The sequence below is a fragment of the Elephantulus edwardii genome, unplaced genomic scaffold (genome assembly GCF_000299155.1).
Source record: "Elephantulus edwardii isolate Elephantulus edwardi_28Jun2011 unplaced genomic scaffold, EleEdw1.0 scaffold00238, whole genome shotgun sequence".
Lineage (NCBI taxonomy): Eukaryota > Metazoa > Chordata > Mammalia > Macroscelidea > Macroscelididae > Elephantulus > Elephantulus edwardii.
The window spans coordinates 1,601,082-1,621,323 of NW_006399988.1; the positions used below are offsets into that span (position 1 = coordinate 1,601,082).

The following is a 20,242-nucleotide window of genomic DNA, read 5'->3' on the forward strand; positions in this document are numbered from 1 at the left end:
ACCATGGACTGCTAGGAAAGCAAACAGATTCATCCTGGAAAGGGTCAAACCGGGTGGCTCTTTGGAGGCAAGAATTCTGAGGCTCCATCTAACATACTTTTGCCATGTTGTAAGGAGGGACCAGTCCTTGGACAGGGACATCATGCTTGGTAGGGTGGAGGGGCAGCACAGGAGGGGAAGGCCCTCTGTGAGGTGGATTGATTCAGTGACTGGGGTAATTGAGATGGGAGATGGTGTGATTGTCACAGGAGAGAAGAGTTTAGGGATGTTGAATATAGGGTCGCTATGAGTCGCAAGCGACTCCACGGCACATAACAACAACAAAAGTAAATAAATGGAAGAAGATAGCAGCCATATAGGTGATACAAAGAAAAAAGCAACAGGTAAAGGCGAAGAAAGAAAATAGATGGAAAAAACCCGAGGGGAAAATGATGAAAATTAATCACCTAATTAGTGAGTGTGAATGCTGGTTGATAGTTTCCAGAGGCAACAATTCTAGTCCAATTACCTGTCCAAAAATTTTGGCTTATTGACCAAAGGAAACTTGGGAGTAATCTCCCTGCAAAATACATAAATATTTTTCCTAAACCTTCATTTTTTTATTTCTCTTATTTGAAAGAATAGGAAAAATGGGGTTATTACTTTTGACCATGAATATAATTTTAGATTCCTCATTCTAAACTTCTTTGCCATTAACATACATATGACAGGGTATTTATCCTGTCACTCTGGAATGTGCCTGACCTCTTTGGAGTCAAAATAGAACTTAGTGATGTTGCATGAATAGGAAATAAGTAACACTAAGGATGAATGAGAGAATTTTCCTAAGTGGGGGAAAAAGGAGAACAAAATAGAAGGGATAACATCTCTCTTTACAACCTTCCTTTTCTATGTTTTACTCTTCATATCTTTCTTTTCCATATCTCCCTTTTCACATTTTGATAGATTTAATCCCTTCTCTTTATGATAGCTACTATTGTTCAAAGCAGTTCACTCAAACCAATCAAATGCTATCAAGAACTTTTTTTGCACTTGCTTCCTGAGAAAAGGGGAGGAATGAAGCCCATACACTGGGACACAACAGCTCCCTCTGAAGCCTTGCTCTTGACTGCCAACTCCTCACAAGTTCTCCTCCCTGAGCTCCCAGTTAGGAACTGGGGTATCTGGTTTTACCTTTACGGTATTTATTTAAAACATTTCACAAACATTTATAAAATGGCTCCAAAGCCCAAGGGCTATGTGATGTATAATGAGAATGACTGAAAAAATCAATTTCAAGGGGATTTTCTCCAAGCAAAATCAGTTCACAGATATTACTAATATCTGTGAATAAGATATTCATACTACCCCCACCCCCAACTGCCTTCTCCACACCTGTGAACTGTAGAGAGCCACCTCTGGCTTCCCTGGAGAAAAAGTGGCCTAAGTCTTGCCATCCTAGTTGTTATGGTAATTAATATTAATGAACTTTGGGAATTACTGATTTTGGTAACCTGTTTGGCCCAGAACTTATGGTGGGTTCGGTATCCTCCTTATTAAAGCAACTAACCTGTTGTTTGGTGCCATTTGAGTTGTCTCATAGTGACTCTATGAACAATTTATTTGACCGTGCCCTATCTTGTGCCATTCTCATCATGCTTGTTATACTAGAGCCCATTGCTACATTGTGTCAGCCCACTGTTGAGGGTCTTCCTCTCTTTCTCTGATCTATGCCCACCATGATGTCTTTTTCCAAGGACTGGCCCCTCTTAACATTTCCAAAGTATGTGAGATGAAGTTCCCAAGGAGCACCCTGGTTGCATTTTCTCCAAGGCATATTTCTTATTCTTTTGGAAGTTCATGGGATATTGAATATTCTTCTCCAACACCACAACTCAAAGGCATTCTTCTTTGGTCATATAAATTTAGTGTCCAGATTTCAGATGCACAGGAAGTAAATGAAAATATTTTGGCTTGGATCAAGTGCACCTTAGTCTTTATACTGACTTCATTGCTCCTTAACACTTTGGAAAGCTTGTTGACAACAGATAACTCCCATGAAATTTTTAAATTCCTGATTGGTGGTACCAGAGATGTTGATTGTGGATGGAAGCAAGATAAAATCATTGACAACTTCAGTCTTTTCTCTATCTATCATGACACTGCCTATTGGCCATTGGTGAAGATTTTGGTTTTCCTGATATTGAGATGCAATTCATATTGAAGGCTATAGCCTTTGCTCTTCTGCAACAAGTGTTTCATGTCCTCAACAAGCAAAGTTGTGTCATCTGCGTAATGCATGTTGTTGATGATTCTTCCTCTGATTTTGATGCCACATTCTTCTTGACAAAGTCCAGACTCTTGAATGATTTTCTTAGCATACAGACTGAACAGGAATGGAGAACGTATACAGTCCTGATACACTCCCTTCTTGATTTTAAACCATGCAATGTTCCCTTTCTCTGTCAGACAACAGCTTCTTGGTGTACATACAGCTTTCACAATGAACACAATAACTGCAGCTTCATATCAAAAGGCTACCAGAGTTCCCTAACATAAGTCCTTAAATGGGTGACCAATGCCTGTAGGTGAATTTCCATAGTGTTCTTCTGTCAGAATAGGAAATTGCTAGGGAAGCAAGGGCTGATAAAATAAAAAGGCTTTATATTATAAACATGTTACTATTCAGTCTCTCCTTTTTGGGTTAGTCTAGTTTTACAGGTTTATCTGATACTTTGACATGGTTGAAATGAAAGGCAAACTGGCTTAAGTTACCCAGCTATGGGAAGCAATCATACTGGTAAGTAAACGATCAGGTCCATTCATCAAAAGAATCATCTCCACTCTGATGTTCTGAGTCAGACAAGATCCTATAAAAGCTGGGAGACACTGTAGAGAGTGGGAGATACTGAGCACTGTCCTAACTTCAGGCCAAGGTTTTTCGAAGAGAACATTCAGCCAGGTGTCTCCTTGACAGGAAAGGAGCTAGAGAGAATCAGAAATCAGACATATAAAAGAATCTAGTTTTCAGAATATGAGGTGAATTTTTTCACTCTCTTAAATGCCCATGTAAGAATTCATTTAAAGAAATAAAGTAGGGAGAATGCCTTGGATAAAATGTTTTATTTTCCTTTGCAAATTATGTGGAACAGGCAGATTTAATTGTAGATAGCCGTTGAAGTGACCTCTAAAAGCAAACACTCCAGTGAAACTGTTACGTAAACCATAAAGACTAGCCTTTCCAGCTGTGACCCTCGCAGGCTATGTGGTGGCTCCCAGCACCTATAAACAGCAAGGCATTCTGAGCAGGAAGGGGACAGACATGAACAGTATCTCCTATTTTACATTAATGATGGGTGAATTTTATGAATAAAGATTTTTTTTAAAAAAATTCAAACTTATTAAAAATGTCTAGGTCACTTCAGTATCAGTTTCAGCAGTCCACACATTCATTGCCTGTAACATGAGGTTTGTGAAGGGGAAAAAACCCATTTTATTCTCATAAACTTGATAGGAAGTAAAACAGCCTTGCTGTTTCAAATCTAAATGCTAGGAACTAAACTCAATCAAAACTGCAGGGAACAGACTGAAAAGTCTCTAATATAATATGGACTAATGTGCTATTAGCTTCTACAATAGCAATGGAATTAGCTTCCAGGAGCCTTGTCATTAGACCTTGTTCTTTAGAGACATCAGCTCTATGTCCATAAGGTTCACAGCCAAAAAGTTATTTCATCTCAAGTAAAATAAAACTTTTTATATTTTAAAGAAAACTTTTTAGAAGTCCATTTTGAAATGGTTTTAACTTCAACTGACATCAGTTAACTTCATTTCTTTTTTGATGCTGGCTACATTTTTAATCAACCAATGTTGAGTTACTTACTTATAAACCAAAGTTTTACCTCAAAAGGGCATGTATTTGAGGTGTTGCATACTAAAAAAAAAAAGCATATTTATAGGAGGCTGATTTTTAATTCATATATATATATAAATTAAGGTTCTTTTAAAAAATCCTCAAATTGTATGTATTTTGTTGTTATAATGCACAACAAAACACACATTAATTCAACAATTTCTACAAATACTATTTAGCGGCATTTGTTACATTCAAACTGTGCAATCATTCTATTGGGCCCTTTTCTAAGGTTTTGCTCCTTACTAACATAAATTCATTGCTCCTAAGGTTCTTATCAGTTCAGCAGTTCTTCTCTTTACATTCTCCAATTCCAGCGGTCCACATGTTTCCCTTTGCTTTGTCTTCTTGAGATGCCCTTTAAAATCTGTTCAGTTCTTTTAATTTAGTATTTCTTCCCTTTGTTTTGGCTTCTGGATGCTCTAGTGCAATTTTCAGAAGCTCTTCTGACATCCATTTCGGCCTTTTCTTTCTCCTCTTTCTAATAAAGACCTTTTGTTTTCTTCATGGATGATATCTTTGATGTCATCCCACAATTTATCTGGTCTTTGATCACTGGTGTTCAATGCTTCAAGACTATTCTTAAGATGATTTTGAAATTCAAGTGCAATAGATTGGCGATCGTATTTTGGTTCTCGTGTACTTGTTTTAGTTTTCTTCAGCCTCAATTTGAACTTGTATATGAATAATTGATGGCCTGTTCCATAGACCACCCATGGCCTAATTTTAACTGCTGATATTAAGCTTCTCCAGCAATTCCTTCCACAGAGGTAGTCAATCTGGTTTCTATGCAGTACATCAGGTGAGGTCCATGTGTAAAGACACCATTTGTGGTTATTTTTAAAAGGGATGTACAATGAATAAATCACTGAACATACAAAATTCAATCATTCTATTTCCAGTCACATTTCTGTCTCCAAGTCCATACTTTCCAACTACCATTCCTTCTTCATTGTTTCCAACTTTTGCATTGCAGTTCACCAGATATGATTAATGCATCTGGACTGCATATTGGGTCAATTTCAGACTGTAAGATTTGGTAAAAACTTTTCATTCCATCCTCTTTGGCTTTACCAAAGGAGTGTATATTTGAACCACAGTTGTTATTAATAAGTCCTCCTTGTATGTTTATCTTGTCATGTGCTATTGAGTCACCTGTGACTCATAGTGACATACAATAGCTCCAAACCCTGCCCTATCCTGAGCCAGTCTCACTGGCTCTGACACACCTCCCACCATTACTTCAGGTTCTGTGTCAAACATCTCATCCAGGGTCTTCCTCTCCTGCACTGTCCCTTCACCCTTCCAAGTATGATGTCTTTCTCCAACGTCTGGTCCCTCCTGACCAAGTGTCCAAAATATGTGAGACAGCTTCAAAATCCTTGCCTCCAAAGAGCAACTTGGTTTCACCATCTCTAAACTGACCTGGTTGTTCTCTTGCCAGTCCAATACTCTTCTCCAGCACCATAACTCAAAGACATCAATTCTTCTTCTGTCACCCTTAGTCTTTGATGCATAGCAGGTATTGAGAAGACCGGGGCATAGATCAGGTACACCTTAAGAGGTCCCTAACAGCAAACTTCCCCAACGTAATTACTCTTTTGAATCCCTGCTAGTGCCAAGAGTGATGATTGTGGAGCTGAGCAAGCTGAAATTGTTAACTACCTCAATCACTTCTCCATTTATCATGATGCTGCCAATTAGCCCAGTGGTAAGAATCTTTATCTTCTTGATGGTGAGAGCTTCAATCCATATTGAAGACTTGACTTCCTGCAGCAAACCCTTCACGTCCTCATTTTCAGAAAGAAAGGAGATTTTATCTGCATATTGTAGGTACAACACTGTACATCAGGATAGAACCTGAAATTGACTTTTTTTTACCATAAATGCAACACCATTCTTCTGTTTTTAATTTTCAGCATAGTGTATCATGTGATTATTTGATTCAAAATGACCAAAGCTAGTCCATCGCATCTCAATAATGACCAGAACGTTGATGTTCATGTTTCATCTAATTTTTCACAACTTCCTGTTTTCCAATATTCATGCTTTATACATTCCATGTTCCAATTATTAAAAGATAGTTGCCACTATTTTTCCTCATTTTGACTGACTTCCAATCTGGGCCCTATGTCTAATACTGTAACTATTTGTGTTCCTCTACTGTATATAAGGTTTAAGCCATAAGTCACAATTAAAAGATGCTATGGCCAGTATGTCGAATGATCCAGGAAGCATCAAAAGAAGATTGATGGAATATACAAAGTCACTGTAACAAAAAGAACTGATTAACATTGAAAAATTTCAGGAAGTACCATATGAGTAGGAGCCAATGGTAATGAAGGAAGAAACTGAAGCTGCACTGAAGGCATTGGCAAAAAATTGAGCCTCAGGAATCGATGGGATACCAATAAACATATTTCAATATTTCTATTGTTGTTATGTGCCATCGAGTCACCTGTGACTCCTAGCAACCCAATGTACAACAGCTCTGAACCTTGCCCTATCCTGAGCCAGTCTCACTGACTCTGACACACCTACAACCATTATCCCAGGTACTGTGTCAATCCATCTCATCCAGTATCTTCCTCTCCTGTACTATCCCTCCACCCTTCCAAGTGAGATGCACTCACCAGTATATGCCAGGAAATTTGGAGGGCAGCTGTCTGGCCAACTGATTGGAAAAGATCCATATTTGTCTCTTATTCCCAAGAAGGGTGATCCAAAAGAATGTGGAAATTATTAAGCAATATCAATATCACATGTAAACAAAATACTATTAAAGATCATAAAAAAAGGGAACCAAATTGGACAGCACAGAACACCACCACCAATAAGGTTGCTATTGAACCATTCTAGGTGTTGTTATCAATTTGATGCCATTTAATAGTACTTAAAAGAGCACTAGTGGTCTAGTGTTAAGTAGCCATACTGCCAACCAAAAGGCACTTGGCTCAAAATCCACCAGCTGCTTGGAGGGAGAAGGATGAACAATTTCCTTCCACCTGATTTATGGCCTCTGAAAACTGCTGGAGGGTCAGCTATAAGTTAGTTCTGACTCAATGGCACATAACAACCAAAAGAGAATAATGTTTAAGGTCAATCTTTCTAATTACTTAAGTTAAACTACTGTTTGATTTTAAAATGCTAAGTTCTTTACTTAAAAAAAAAATCTAAAATATCCATTTTGAATAGAGACTTCACCAATGTTTATTATATTTTTAATATGATTTTTCCCTTTGCTTATTATATTTTACAATAAGCTTTATTTGTAACATTCAAAATCTGGCTTACAAATACCATGAGGCCCGAGTGGAGCCTTCAGAGGAGAGAGCCGTGTTTCCTTTGTGTGTGGGAGTTAATAGGATTAAGGTAGAAGAATAAAATCCTGAGCTGGTTAAGATGGATGTATCACATTTCAGAGTTCCTGTTTTATAAGCAGTACATTCCACATTTCACAAAGTAAAACACACTGGTGAGTTAAGTGGTTCTTGAGGAATACATTGATTTCAGAAACTTTAAAGGGAACATGTATCCTTTTCCTCTTGGGCCACAAAGCTCTTTGTGTTCTCAGCTTGCCTGATTTTAGACTCACTTCTATTTGATAATCAAGTATGGATTTTTGTATTAAAAATTATTTTATATGAATTATAGTTCTAAACACTCACAGCAGTGCAATTTACAGCTAAATGAGGCAATTCTGATCTAAAAAACCAAAGATCACGTAATAGAATTTGGGTTATGCTGCTTTCTGCTATCAATGTGGTTATTATCAAGTGTAATCTGTGGTTGGAAATGTTTGGCATTCCTGTCTTGCAGTAGCCCGATTGTTTAGAATAGATTTTTTACATAGGAGTTCAAGCATCTGTTTTAGACTGGCTTTCTGTGAGAATTTGAGCATACAGTCTCTAAACATAAACAGCTGTCCCATATTACAGGGCAATGGTTTCTTATATTAGGGTGACCAACAAATACAAACGGTCATGTTTAAAATTAAGAATAAAAGAATTAGACTAAGTATAGTAAGCAAAATGGATCCTACTCTACAAAATGCAAAGTAACATTGCCAATTAAGTGTTGGGCTGGAAGAACATTTAAGCACTATCCTAAGAAAGACTCACTAGCAATTTATAACACCAATCTCACCATAAACATCATCACACTTCAGTTTCATTGTACTCTCCCTTTATTTTCAGAATCTCTATTACAAGAGTCAAGTTCGTTTGAAGCAAAAAATACTAGTTAAATGAAAGTTACGTATAAACAAGAAAGCAATCTCACATCAAATTTCTGAAAGGGAATGAAAGAAACTATTAAAATAAGCTGTGACACTGTTACTAGGAAGAGTTGTTTGGTAAAATTTCTTGGGTTTTCTTCCACATCCTGGTTTGCTTTAAATATGCTGTCAGAACACAGTTTATTGCTGTTAAGGTTCATATATGTAAAGTCACAATTGTTCTCCAGAAATTTTCAAGACATTCCAAATGTGTTTTTATCCTCTCTTTTCTCTGGACTCTGCTCATCACAAGCCATGGTTCTAAAGCAGTTGAAAGTTAAAATTAGAAACTGAAAAATTACTCAAATGTGGAATAGTGAAGGATTCAAAAAAGGAAAGTTTCATAAAATATTGCTTTACTAAAAGTAATTTTAGTACTGTACAAAGCTCCAGAGATCATCTTGAATTTCTACAAAATAGATCAAATAAAAGTCACATGTCATACTAATGGTTCTTTGTTTTGTTTCATTCACTTAAAAAAATATCCTCTGCAAAGACTAATCAGACTTTTTGTGGCAATCTACGGTGAAACTAAGTAACTGAATATTACTGTATGTGAAATGCAGCAAAGTAAAAATTCTCCCCTTGGGGCAAAAATGTATAAAACATTAGCATTTTTCAAGTATTTTATAAATTACATTGTTTTATTAAACACATAATATTTAGAAGTCTCTTCTATTACTGACAACATTTTTCTTAATGGTCTTTTATTGTTTAAATGACTCCTTAAATGTGCATTTACATTACATAAATAACACCTTAATTAATATAAACAGACCCAGATGTAAACATTTTAGAAATGTCAGTTTAAAACGTTCCAATCTAAATAAAGTCTCTTTATGAATGGCCCAGCAAAAGCAATTTTTAAAGAATTTTTTTTATTGAAATAAAATTTTTCTTTTATAATGGTTTACTTACAAAGTAACATTTTTGTTTTTCCCCACTGGATCTTTCTCATTTCCTTTACTCACCCCTCCCTCAACCCATCAAATTGTAGGACCCTATGATTACACTCCCGCCCATCCTCACCTCCCTTGGATCCTCAAACACATTTTACTAGTTATCTTCCTATTTCTACAGTAATGGTCTTATACAGTGTTTGTCCTTGTGGGAATGAGTTAGTTCACTTGGTATAATGCTCTCCAGTCCCTCCCAAGCTAGGTAGTGATTTTCAAAATCATTGCTCCTAAATGCTGTGTAGTATTTCATTGTGTGAATGTACCATAATTTCTCAATCCAATCAATTCTGGTTGGACATTTGAGCTGTTTCCATGTTCTTGCTATGGTGAATAACGCTGCTCTCAACACTGGAGTACAAATCTCTGTTTTGCCTCAGTTCTCATTTTCTCAGGATATATTCCAAGCAGTGGAATAACTGGGTCATATGAAATTTGTGTTCAGCTTTTTGAGGAAACACCAAACTGCCTTTTAGGATGCTTATACCATTTTATAATGCCACCAACCATGTATAAGAGTTCTTATCTCTACACATCCTCGCCAACATTTATCACTTACCATTCTGTTAAACTTTGCCACTGCTACGGGCGGGGTAAGAGGATATCTCATTGTGGTTTTGATGTACATCTCTCTGATTGCTAGTGATTTTGAGCTCTTCTTTACGTATCTGTTGGCCATCTGAATATCCTCCCCTATGAAAAGTCCTTCCATATCTTTTGCCCATTTTGTAAATTACGTTATCAGTCTTTTTCTTGTGGAGGCACTGTAGAATACTGTAAACTTTCGTTATGACACCTTTGTCTGAAATGGTATTGCCAAATGTTTGTTCCTAGACAGTTGGTTTTCTTTTCACCCTGTTGAGAAAAGTTTTTGATGAGTACAGAGACTTAATCTTTAGAAGGTCCCATTCATCAATTTTATTCCCTTCAGATTGTACATTTCTGTCTGTAGTTGGAAATCTCTTTCTACTGTACACTAAGCCGTGTAAGCTTGATCCAAGTTTGTCTCTTACGAACTTTATGGTTTGGCCTTTACTGATTAAACTTTTACTCTGATCTACCTTGAGTTGATTTTTGTGTAGCCAGCAAAACAATATTTAACTCATTATTTTGCTCAAAACCTCACACTGATTCATGGTACAATCCAAAGGATACCAAAATAGTCACTGAAGACTGCCTGTTATTCATATAATAAATAGCCAGTGTATGGGTGGTTTTTTAAATCTACTTAAGGTCAAGCAATTTTTTTTAAAGAGCTTTCTATTATTTGATATCCAGTTCATGTAATTGCTCTGCTAATTGTCATTTGTTTCCTCATCTGAATTACAAGTTTTCTGGAGATTAAAACAGAATTTTTTTTTTCTGTAGTCTTCAGTATGAAGCTCAACATCAAGAAGATAAAGATTCTCACCACTACCCCAATTGGCAGCACCATGATATATGGAGAAGCAACTGAGGTGGTTAACAATTTCAGCTTGCTCAGTTCTACAATCATCATTCTTGACACCAGTCAGTAGTCAGGAAATCAAAAGACAAATTGCACTGGGAAATCTGCTCTCAGGGATATTTCCAGAGTACTGAAAAGCAACAATGTCAGTCTACAGACTAAGGCATACCTGAACCAGGCCATAGTCTTTGCAATTACTTTTTTTTTTTTAATTTCAACCTTTATCCAAAAATGTAAAAAGGGATAAAAATGTTTTAATCCTGAGCTTCAACTATTGACTTCTAATCCTCAAGAGAAGGTTGGGGGAGAGGGTCAGGACAGAAGTTCAGTGTTCCTCCTACCCCTAGAGAAAAGGAAAAGTCCCAGACACTATTAACTGGGTCTAGAACAGCACCCTAAGGAAAATGGGCCCCCTTTTCTCCTAGCACCAGTTTTGGCACTCCCTCCACCCTGTCCTTGTCCCCAAAACTCCTCTTCAACGGAGAATAAACGCTTCAAATTCTTGAGACGGTCCAGGAATGTGGTACATGGCACAGGTCACAGGCTGCTCTCTGGCCACGGCTAGTGCCTGGCCCGGTGCTTCTTGGCAGGTAGGACAGAGCACAACTCAGCTTCTTCCTCCTCCTCCCCCTCCTCCTCACTGTCTTCCTCGTCACTTTCCTCCTCTTCAGAAATGTCATTGCTTATAGTAACAATCTGGTGCCGCCCAGTAATCCTCACAGGCCCGGAACCTGACTTCAGGCGAAAGGTTACCGGAGGCTGGAGCTGGAAGTCATTTAGGCTGAGCATGGGTTGGCAGGACAACCTGAGGTTGGCCACAGGGACTGCAATCTCCTGATGGTCGTGGTTCCGGGCCATGACTTCCACCACATTACACTCATCCTTGGCCCCTTCGGTAAGGCAGAGCATGCACGTGCTCAGCATCATCCTCTTCCTCTACTTTGAAGGTGAAAGAGCGGGTACCGCCAGAGAGCTCACAACCGAAGAAAAAACTGTCTATGGTGACTGGAACCGGGACACGCAGACTCCTGACACCTCCCACCCGGGATCGGCTCTGCTTGCTCAGGAACGCTAGAGCCGCGGTGGTGCCGGCGGCCATGCTGCCTGCAATTACTTTTTATGCTTCAAAGAGTTGGATAATGACTAAGGATGACAGAAGAAGATTAGATGCCTTTGATTTGTGGTGCTGGAGAAGAGTCTTGAACATACCATGGACCACCAAGAAAACAAATTGATCTGTCCTGGAGAGAGTTAAACCACGTTTCTCTTTAGAGGCAAGGATTTTGAAGTTCAGCCTCACATACTATGGGCACATGGCCAGGATGGAGTGGTCTTAGGAGAAGAACATCATGCTAAGAAGGGTGAAGAGAAAATGCAGGAGAAGATGACTCTAGATGAGATGGATTAATTTAGTAACTGGGACAATGAGGGTAGGTGTGTTGGACTCGGTGAGATGGGCTGATGTATACAGGGTCACTATGAGTCACTGGTGATTTGACGGCACCTAACAACAACAACATAGGTGGCCTAGTGGATAGGAAGTCAAACTGTCAACCCAAAGACAGTTAGTTCAAATCCACAAGCTGCTATTCTATGGGAGAAAGATGTGCAATCTCCTCCCATGTCAGTGAGTTTTACAGCCTCTGAAAACTCCCTGGAAGGAAGAGTTGGCTATGAGTTGGCTCCAACTTGATGGCATGTATTAACACACCTCCAATATTTAGTGCAAAGTAGTATAAAAATTGCTCAAAGAAGAATTGATGAATAGTGGTGACATGAAGCTAGACTCAATTATTTCAGTGTATCTCAAGTCATCCAAATCATTCCATGTGCCAACTTTCTAGCTGTTTGTCTCCTCTTCTGGTGAACACAACTCAAAATACCCATAGCTGTGAAGTTGGAACCAACTCTTAGGTGACTCTCCTTTCTGTTTTGAGGGTTGTTAATTGCAGGAGGATATTGCCTGTCTGTCCCTTGTAGAGCTGCTAGTAAAAGTAGAGAGGTGCTACATTTGGGTTAGCAGTACAACTCTCTATGGACCATGACACTGGAGCACCCTGGTGGACATAAGGCTATTTGGAATAAAAACTGAATTTTCTAGCCTCCCTTGCAGCTAATTGCCATTAGATTTGAATTAATGAGATATAGCAGGAATATTCTGAAATAACTTCCAGGAAACTTCCATTAAAAAGACATTAGGTGTTAATTTTTTCTCCCCAATCTCTTCCTTTCTTTCTGCTGCCTAGACTTGTGCGACTAATGACTGGAGCTCCAACAGTCATGATGCACCAAGAACTCAAATGAGCTCTGGTGGCCTAGTGGGTTGCACTGCCAACTCAAAACAGGCAGTTCAAATCCAACAGCTGCTCTGTGTGAAGAAAATGGGTAACTTCCTTTTAGCGATTTGTTTTTGTTGCTAAGTGACACTGAGTTCACTACTACTCATAGCAACTCTGTGAACCTTGCCTTGTCCTGAACCATCCTCACCATCGCTGACAAGCTCCAGTCTGTTGCTAAAGTCACTGTGTCAATCCATTTTGTTGAGGGTCTTTCTCTCTCTGGTCCTCCACCTTTCCCTGAACGATGTATTTTTCCAAGGCCCTGACATTTCCTGAAACATACCCCAAGTATGTGTGACCAAATTTCACCATCCCTGCCTATAAGGAACTCTCTGGTTGCACTTTTTCCAAGACACACTTTTGTATTCTTTTGGTAGTTCATTCAACACTCTTCTGCAACACCACAACTCAAAGGCATTGATTCTTCCTCTGTCATCCTTATTTATTGTCCAATTTTTAGATGCATAGGAAACAACTGAGCTTGCTGTGGTTTGGACCAGGTGACCTTAGTCTTTAAGTTGACATTCTTGTTCTATAGCACTTTAAAAAGGTCCTCAATAGCAGATTTTCCCAATGCAATGCATCTCTCTTGATTACTTAACTGCTGCTACCATGGGTGCAATTTACAAAACCTGAAAATCTGACAGAGGGTTAGCTACAAGTCATTTGATAGCTCAAACAATAATGAGTTTTAGCTTGAGGATGGTAGAACAGCAAAAGAGAAGCCTGATTCACTGGCATTGCTGGGTCCCATTATGAAGAAGACATAAATGTCTCTTTTTAGGCCATTTTTTATTTTAAGTTGATTGTCAAAGAAAGACAACTTAAGTCTTATGATTTTAGAAAGAACTTGAAACAGACACATGTTGCTTTTGTGTCTTCTTAAAATTTATTTCACGGAGAACTTTGTCTAATAAATGGACAAGTATATTTTTGAGCAGTTTGTACTCAGAATTAAGCCATGTACTATGGTAGAAAATAAAGACTTTCAAGAATGGGTCTGGTTGGTCTTTTTTCACAAAAGAAGACATTCACATGGCCAACAGAAACAGGAAGAAATGCTCAAAATCACTGGCAATCAGAGACGTGCACATCAAAACCACAATGAGATACCATCTCACCCCAGCAGCAGTGGCAAAATTTAACAGGATAGCAAGTAATAAATGCTGGAGAGGATATGGGAACTCATACATTGTAGGTGGGATTGTAAAATGGTACAACCACTCTGGAAGGTTGTTTAGTGTTTCCTCAAAAAAGCTGAACATAGAAATTCCATATGACCCACTGGTAGGAATAGACCCCGAGGAAATGTGAACCAACAAACAAATGGAGATATGTATATCAGTGTTATAGTAGTGTTATTCACCATCACAAGAACCATGGGAACAGCCCAAATGTCCAACCACAACCAAATGGATTGACAAAGTGTGGTACATTCACATGATGGAACACTGCATAGCACTCAGGAATGATTTCAAAAATTACTACATAACTTGGAAGGGATTGGAGAGCATTATGTTGAGTGAACTAACTCAGTGTTATAAGGACAAATATTGCAAAAGACCATTATTGTAATATAGCAGGATAACTAGTAAAACATGTATGAGGATTCAAGGGGGAAGGTGGGAGCAGAGGGGTTAGGATGGGCAGGGGGATATCATAAGTCCCAAAATTTGGTGGGTGGAGGGAGGATGGGTAAAGGAAAGGGGAAAGATATGGTGGGGATCTGAAAATATAGGGTAATGGTGGGCACAGTCCAAAGAGGATTCATTTTATAAAACATAATAAATGGGAGAGAGGGAATGAATGAATATGAATGGGAAAGAGAATGAGTCTGGTCTTTATAAGATTAATGATTTACGCAGGGGAAAGGGATATACACCACAGCCCTTTGACCTGCAAACATTCTTGTCTAAAGGAAACAAGAAATATAAAGCAAGTAAGAACGCAGTGCAGCTGTGGAAGAAAGAAAGGGCAGGGCTAGTGAGGACTGGGTTCTTGGGCTGGGACGTTCTGCCAGCAGGAACTGGCCCTCAGGGAGCTGTGAAGGAAGGGCAGGGCCTGATAGACAGTGGAAACTGGCTGGGTGTGCTCAGGGCGGGCCAATACTAAGAGAACCACAGCTGCAGTAATGAGCACAGCATGTTCAGGAGACTGGAAGGAGCTCAACCAGATGTGTGGCCTGCAGAAAAGCACCTCCCTCTCTTCAGAATGTTGCTTCCCAATCTTGAGTCTCGGTATAGAATGGCTTACCGTGCCATTCTAGTAAAGGAATTTTTGTTCCTAATTTTCTCTGCCTCACATATTATACATGCTTGATCTTGTTTAGGTCAAGACTTGTGCAAATCTCGCCATGTGAGGTTTTCTCGGCTCAGACCTGCTCCTCTTGGAACCCTGCGCAGAGCTCAGCCCAAGGTGGGTGGAGCAGGCACACAAGTCTTCTGACACACTTGATGTGGCATTTTAAATTGAACTATTAAATATAAGCAGCGTGTCACATCATCACCATTGTGAAAAAATAATAAAGCATCAGGATGGCCAGTCACTGCTTCCAAATAGAGACCTGGGGATTCAATTACTCAGAGAGCAACCACAGACACAGAACAGAATGAAGGCAACTTTCCTATTAAGTTCCCCTTCCAGGCATTTCTCATAAACAAAGTCACGGTTTACTTTAAAAACGGAAACAAAAAACAAACATACGAAAAAGAAGAGCACTTTCTAACCTAATGAAAGATTTCACTGGGGCCCCTCATTCATCTGCACAAGGGGGTTTGAAGACTGAGCACTATTCTAAGCACTGAGGAGCCCAGATGCCATCCACAAGGTAGAAGGTTCGCTGTGCAGCAAAGACTGAGATAGGTTAACTACTGAGTAACAAACCCAGAAGGATGAAAGGGCTTGCTTGCAGTACCACATAAAGCATAAAGCATTTGTGTGTCTGGAGGGTAGAAAAAATGAGTAACTCTCTAGGGTATCTGGTTTCATTAAAATGAAACAAAGCTCGATTCTTTTTCCAAAACTGGGCCTAGTGCAGCTCTGAGGAATTGACAACTTGATAGAATAGACAAGGCATGGATCAGGTGTAAGGAGACTGGCACATCATGTTGGTGATTTTAGGTTGTCTTTAAAGAGAGAAGTTTTATTATAGATGATCTATCCCTGATATCCACTTGAGGTCCAACAAAGAATTTAAACCAGTAACAGGAGATTGAAGAAATACTCTTTTTAAAGGAATACTCTCTTGATTTTCTTTTCAGTCCATCACCATGTCTCCATTTGTCCCAAATCACATTAATTCACCAGTTAATAAGCCATCATTATAAATCCCAATCTTCTCTAAAGCTCAGCGGAATTTCACGCTCATTTAATGATAGCAGCAGCTGCTGCTTTCCCCAAACCACATCCTGCCCCTTCGTCATGAGGCCTACTCACTAGCCATAATTTGTTTTGGCCAGAGCTCCCTCTGCGTCAGCTACTACCAAAAACTGCCACCCATATGTGGTGTTCTAGTTGATCATTCTCTCTGAAGCAGAGGCAGCTGGCAGGAGCCACATTCCAGGTGGTCAAGACCAAAAACTTCACAGCATTGCAGACAAGACCAAAGACAGCATCCTATATATCTGCCTCTGACTTCTAGAAAGGGAGACCGGTGCTCAGAGATACTTGTTTATCTACAGTGGGCTAGCCATGGCAAGAATCCAGGTCTCTTGGCCCAAAGAACAGGCATTATTTCAAAATAATGTGGCTGAAATAGAAGATACTAATTACAGTATGCAGCATGCACCACTGTGCTAAGTGGCTTCTAATGTAAATGTGTACAAACTTGAACTAGGGATCTTTTTTCCAAATCTGGTCTTTTCCCTATACATCCTAGCACCTGCTGCTGTCACCTTCCTCTACTATCCTCCTCATCAAAATCTCAAGTTAAATCAATACTCCAGTGCATATTTTCTCCACCATCACAATCTCATCCTAGTCTAAAGCCTCTACTTCTGGCCTGCATTATGTCTATACTTGTGATCGTACCATCCCACTGCTATTACTTCTGCCCTTCAAAATCCATTCTTCAATCACAAGCTAGAGGAGTCTGGTAAAAATATAAACCAAATCATGTCATGGTCAGATGCAGCTTCACAGTCCTTTGCTGTTTAAACTCTATGGCCTTCCCAATATACTTAGGGTAAGCTCAGACTTCTATAAGGTCAATCTCCAATTTCACCCAAATCTTCCCAAAGGTCACTAAATTGTATGATCATTTCTATCAGTTCCCCCAAAGGACAAATTCCTTTCAACCTACCTCTCTGCACAAAATACTCCTTTCTCCACACTAACTTCTCATTGCTCACAATCTCAGTCAGTTCAGATTATCACTTCCTCGGATAGATTTCCCCAAGAGCATGAATGGGAGCACACTGAAAGCTCCAATTCTTTTACAAAATTTCTCAATATATAGTATGACTGAATTTGTTGGATGCTAGGGTTCCACTACATATTACTTGACGTCCAAAGCTCATTCTTTCCCCTCCTTCTACTAATTTACAAAACTGGAATACAAATTCAAAAATATTCGTTCAATTTCCCTCACCCACCCCAATCAAATTGTACAACCCAATGATTAATCACCCCTCCCCCAGCACATCCACATATCTCTTCTTCCTGACTCTCCCACTCCTTCTAGATACTTATATTCATTCTACAATAACAGTTTTATACAATATTTATTCTTGTGGGACCGAGTTAGTCCACTCAGCATAATCCTATCTAGTCCCTCCCAAGTTAGGTAATAATTTACAAAGTTATTGCTTCTGTGTGCTGCATAGTATTCCACTGTGTAAACGTACCATAATTTCTCAGTTCATTCATTTGTGGTTGGACATTTCGGCTGTTTTGAGGTTCTTGTGATGGTGAATAATACTGCTATGAACATTGGTGTACAAAACTCAGTTTGTGCCTTAAGCTGAAGAAAATGAAAACAAGTCCACAGGAACCAAAATTTGACCTTGAGTCTATCCCACCTGAATTTCAAAACCATCTCTGGCACAGGTTTGAGGCCTTGGACATTAATGAGTGAAGATCAGATGAGCTGTGGGGAGGATATCAAGAATATCATCCAGAAAAAATGCAAAAGGTCATTATAGAAGGAATAGAAGGAAGAAAAGACCAAGAGGGATGTCAGAAGAAACTAAATATTGCACTGGAGTGCTGACACGCCAAAACAAAGGGAAGAAATCAAGATATTAAAGAGCTGAACAGAAGCTTTCAGAAGGCAGCAAAGGAAGACAAAGTAAAGTACTACAATGAAATGTGCAAGAAGCTAGAGTCAGAAAATCAAAAGGGCCAAACTTACTCAGCATTCCTTAAGCTCAAGGAACTGAAGAACAAATTCAAACCTTGAGTTGCAATACTTTGGGCAGAATATTAACTGATGCAGAAAGCATTAAAAGAAGATGAAAGGAATATACAGAGTCATTGTACCAAAAGGAATTGGTGGACACAGAAGTAGTTCAGGAAAGAACTTGTGAGCAAGAGTCTGTGGTGATGTAGGATAAAGTTCAAGCTGCTCTGAAAGAACTGGCAAAAAACAAAAAAAACAAGGCCCAAGGAATTTATGGCATACCGATTGACATATTTCAACAAATAGATGTTGTCCTGAATATGCTCACCAAGTTGTGCAAAGAAATATGGAGGACAACCACCTGGCCTACTGACAGGAAGATATCAATATTTGTTCCCATTCCAAAGAAAAATGATCCAAAATAACGTGGAAATTATCAAACAGTATCTTTGATATCGCATGCAAGCAAGGTTCTACTGAAGATCATCCAAAAACTGGAACAGCAAATCAACAGAGAACTTCCTGAAGTGCAGGCTGCCTTTAGAAGAAGCCATGACACAAGGGATATTATAGCTAATGTCAGATGGCTCTTGGCTGAAAGCAGGGAGTACCAGAGGGATGTCTATCTGTGTTTCATTGACTATGCAAAGGCATTTGACTGTGTGGATCACAACAAACTGTGGCTGACTTTGAGAAGAATGGGAATCCCAGAACACTTGATTGTGCTTATGCGAAACTTATACTTGGATCAGGAGGCAGTCGTCAGGACAGAGAAAGGAAACACTGCATGGCTCAAAACTGGGAAGGATGTGTGTCAAGGATTGGCCTATCTAAGTATCTTTTCAACCTATGTGCAGAAGAGATTATCGGGGGACTGGGCTCTATGAGGAGAAGTGTGGCATCAGGATTGGAGGCAGACTTACCAACAATCTGTGTTATGCCGATGACACAACCCTACTTACTGAAACTGAGGAGGACCTGAAGCGCTTGCTGCAAAAGGCCAAGGTTTTCAGCCTTCAATATGGACTGAAGCTCAACATCAAGAAAACAAAGATTCTTACCACTGGGCAGATTGGCAGCATCATGATTGATGGTGAGGAGACTGAGATTATTAACAGCTTTAGTTTGCTTGGCTATACAATCAACACTCTTGGTACCAGCAGCCAGGAAATGAAAAGATGAATTGCACTGGGAAGGTCTGCTGTCAGAGACCTCTCCAAGGAGCAACAATGTCAGTCTGGAGACTAAGGTGTGCCTGATACAGGCCATAATCTTTGCCATTACTTGCTATGCTTCAGAGAGCTGGACAATGACTAGGGATGATAAAAGGAGAGTTGATGCTTTTGAGCTGTGGTGCTGGAGAAGAGTAATGAATTTACCATGGACTTCTAGGAGAACAAATAAGTTCTTCCTGGAAAGGGTGCAGCCAGGCTGCTCCTTGGAGTCAAGGATTCTGAAACTTCATCTGATATACTCTGGACATGTTGCAAGGAGAGACCAGTCCTTGGAGAGGGACCTCATGCTTGAGAAGGTAGATGGACATTGCAGGAAAAAAATACCTTCGATGATATGGATTAATTCCATCACTGGGGTAATTGGGATGAGTGTGTCGGAGACAATGAGATTGGCAAGGGATAGAGCAGGGTTTAGGGCAGTTGTACATAGGGTTGCTATCAGTTGCAAGCAACTCGATGGCACATAACAAAAACAACAACAACAGAATCCCAAGTAGTGGTATAGCTGGGTCATAAGGAATTTCAATGTTCAGCTTTTTGAGGACATGCTAAACTGCCTTCCAGAATGGTTGCACCATTTTACAATGCCACCAACAACGTATAAGAGTTCCTTTCTTATTTATGGGCAATTGATTTTTGACAAAGAGATGAAATCAGTTAGGTGGGGAAATGACAGCCTTTTTAACAAATGGTGTTGGCAAAATTGGAAAACTATCTGCAGAAGAATTAAACAAGATCCCCACCTCACTCCATATACAA

General features: G+C 39.4%; 1 protein-coding gene and 1 pseudogene across 1 annotated transcript in view; both read right to left on the reverse strand.

Moving 5' to 3' along the window:
- LOC102848488 (chromosome unknown open reading frame, human C9orf3) overlaps positions 1-20,242 on the reverse strand; it is a 704,390-nt gene that overhangs the window by 463,647 nt on the left and 220,501 nt on the right. The gene's annotated exons all lie outside the window — the stretch shown is intronic.
- On the reverse strand, positions 11,133-11,670 carry LOC102844839 (annotated as a pseudogene).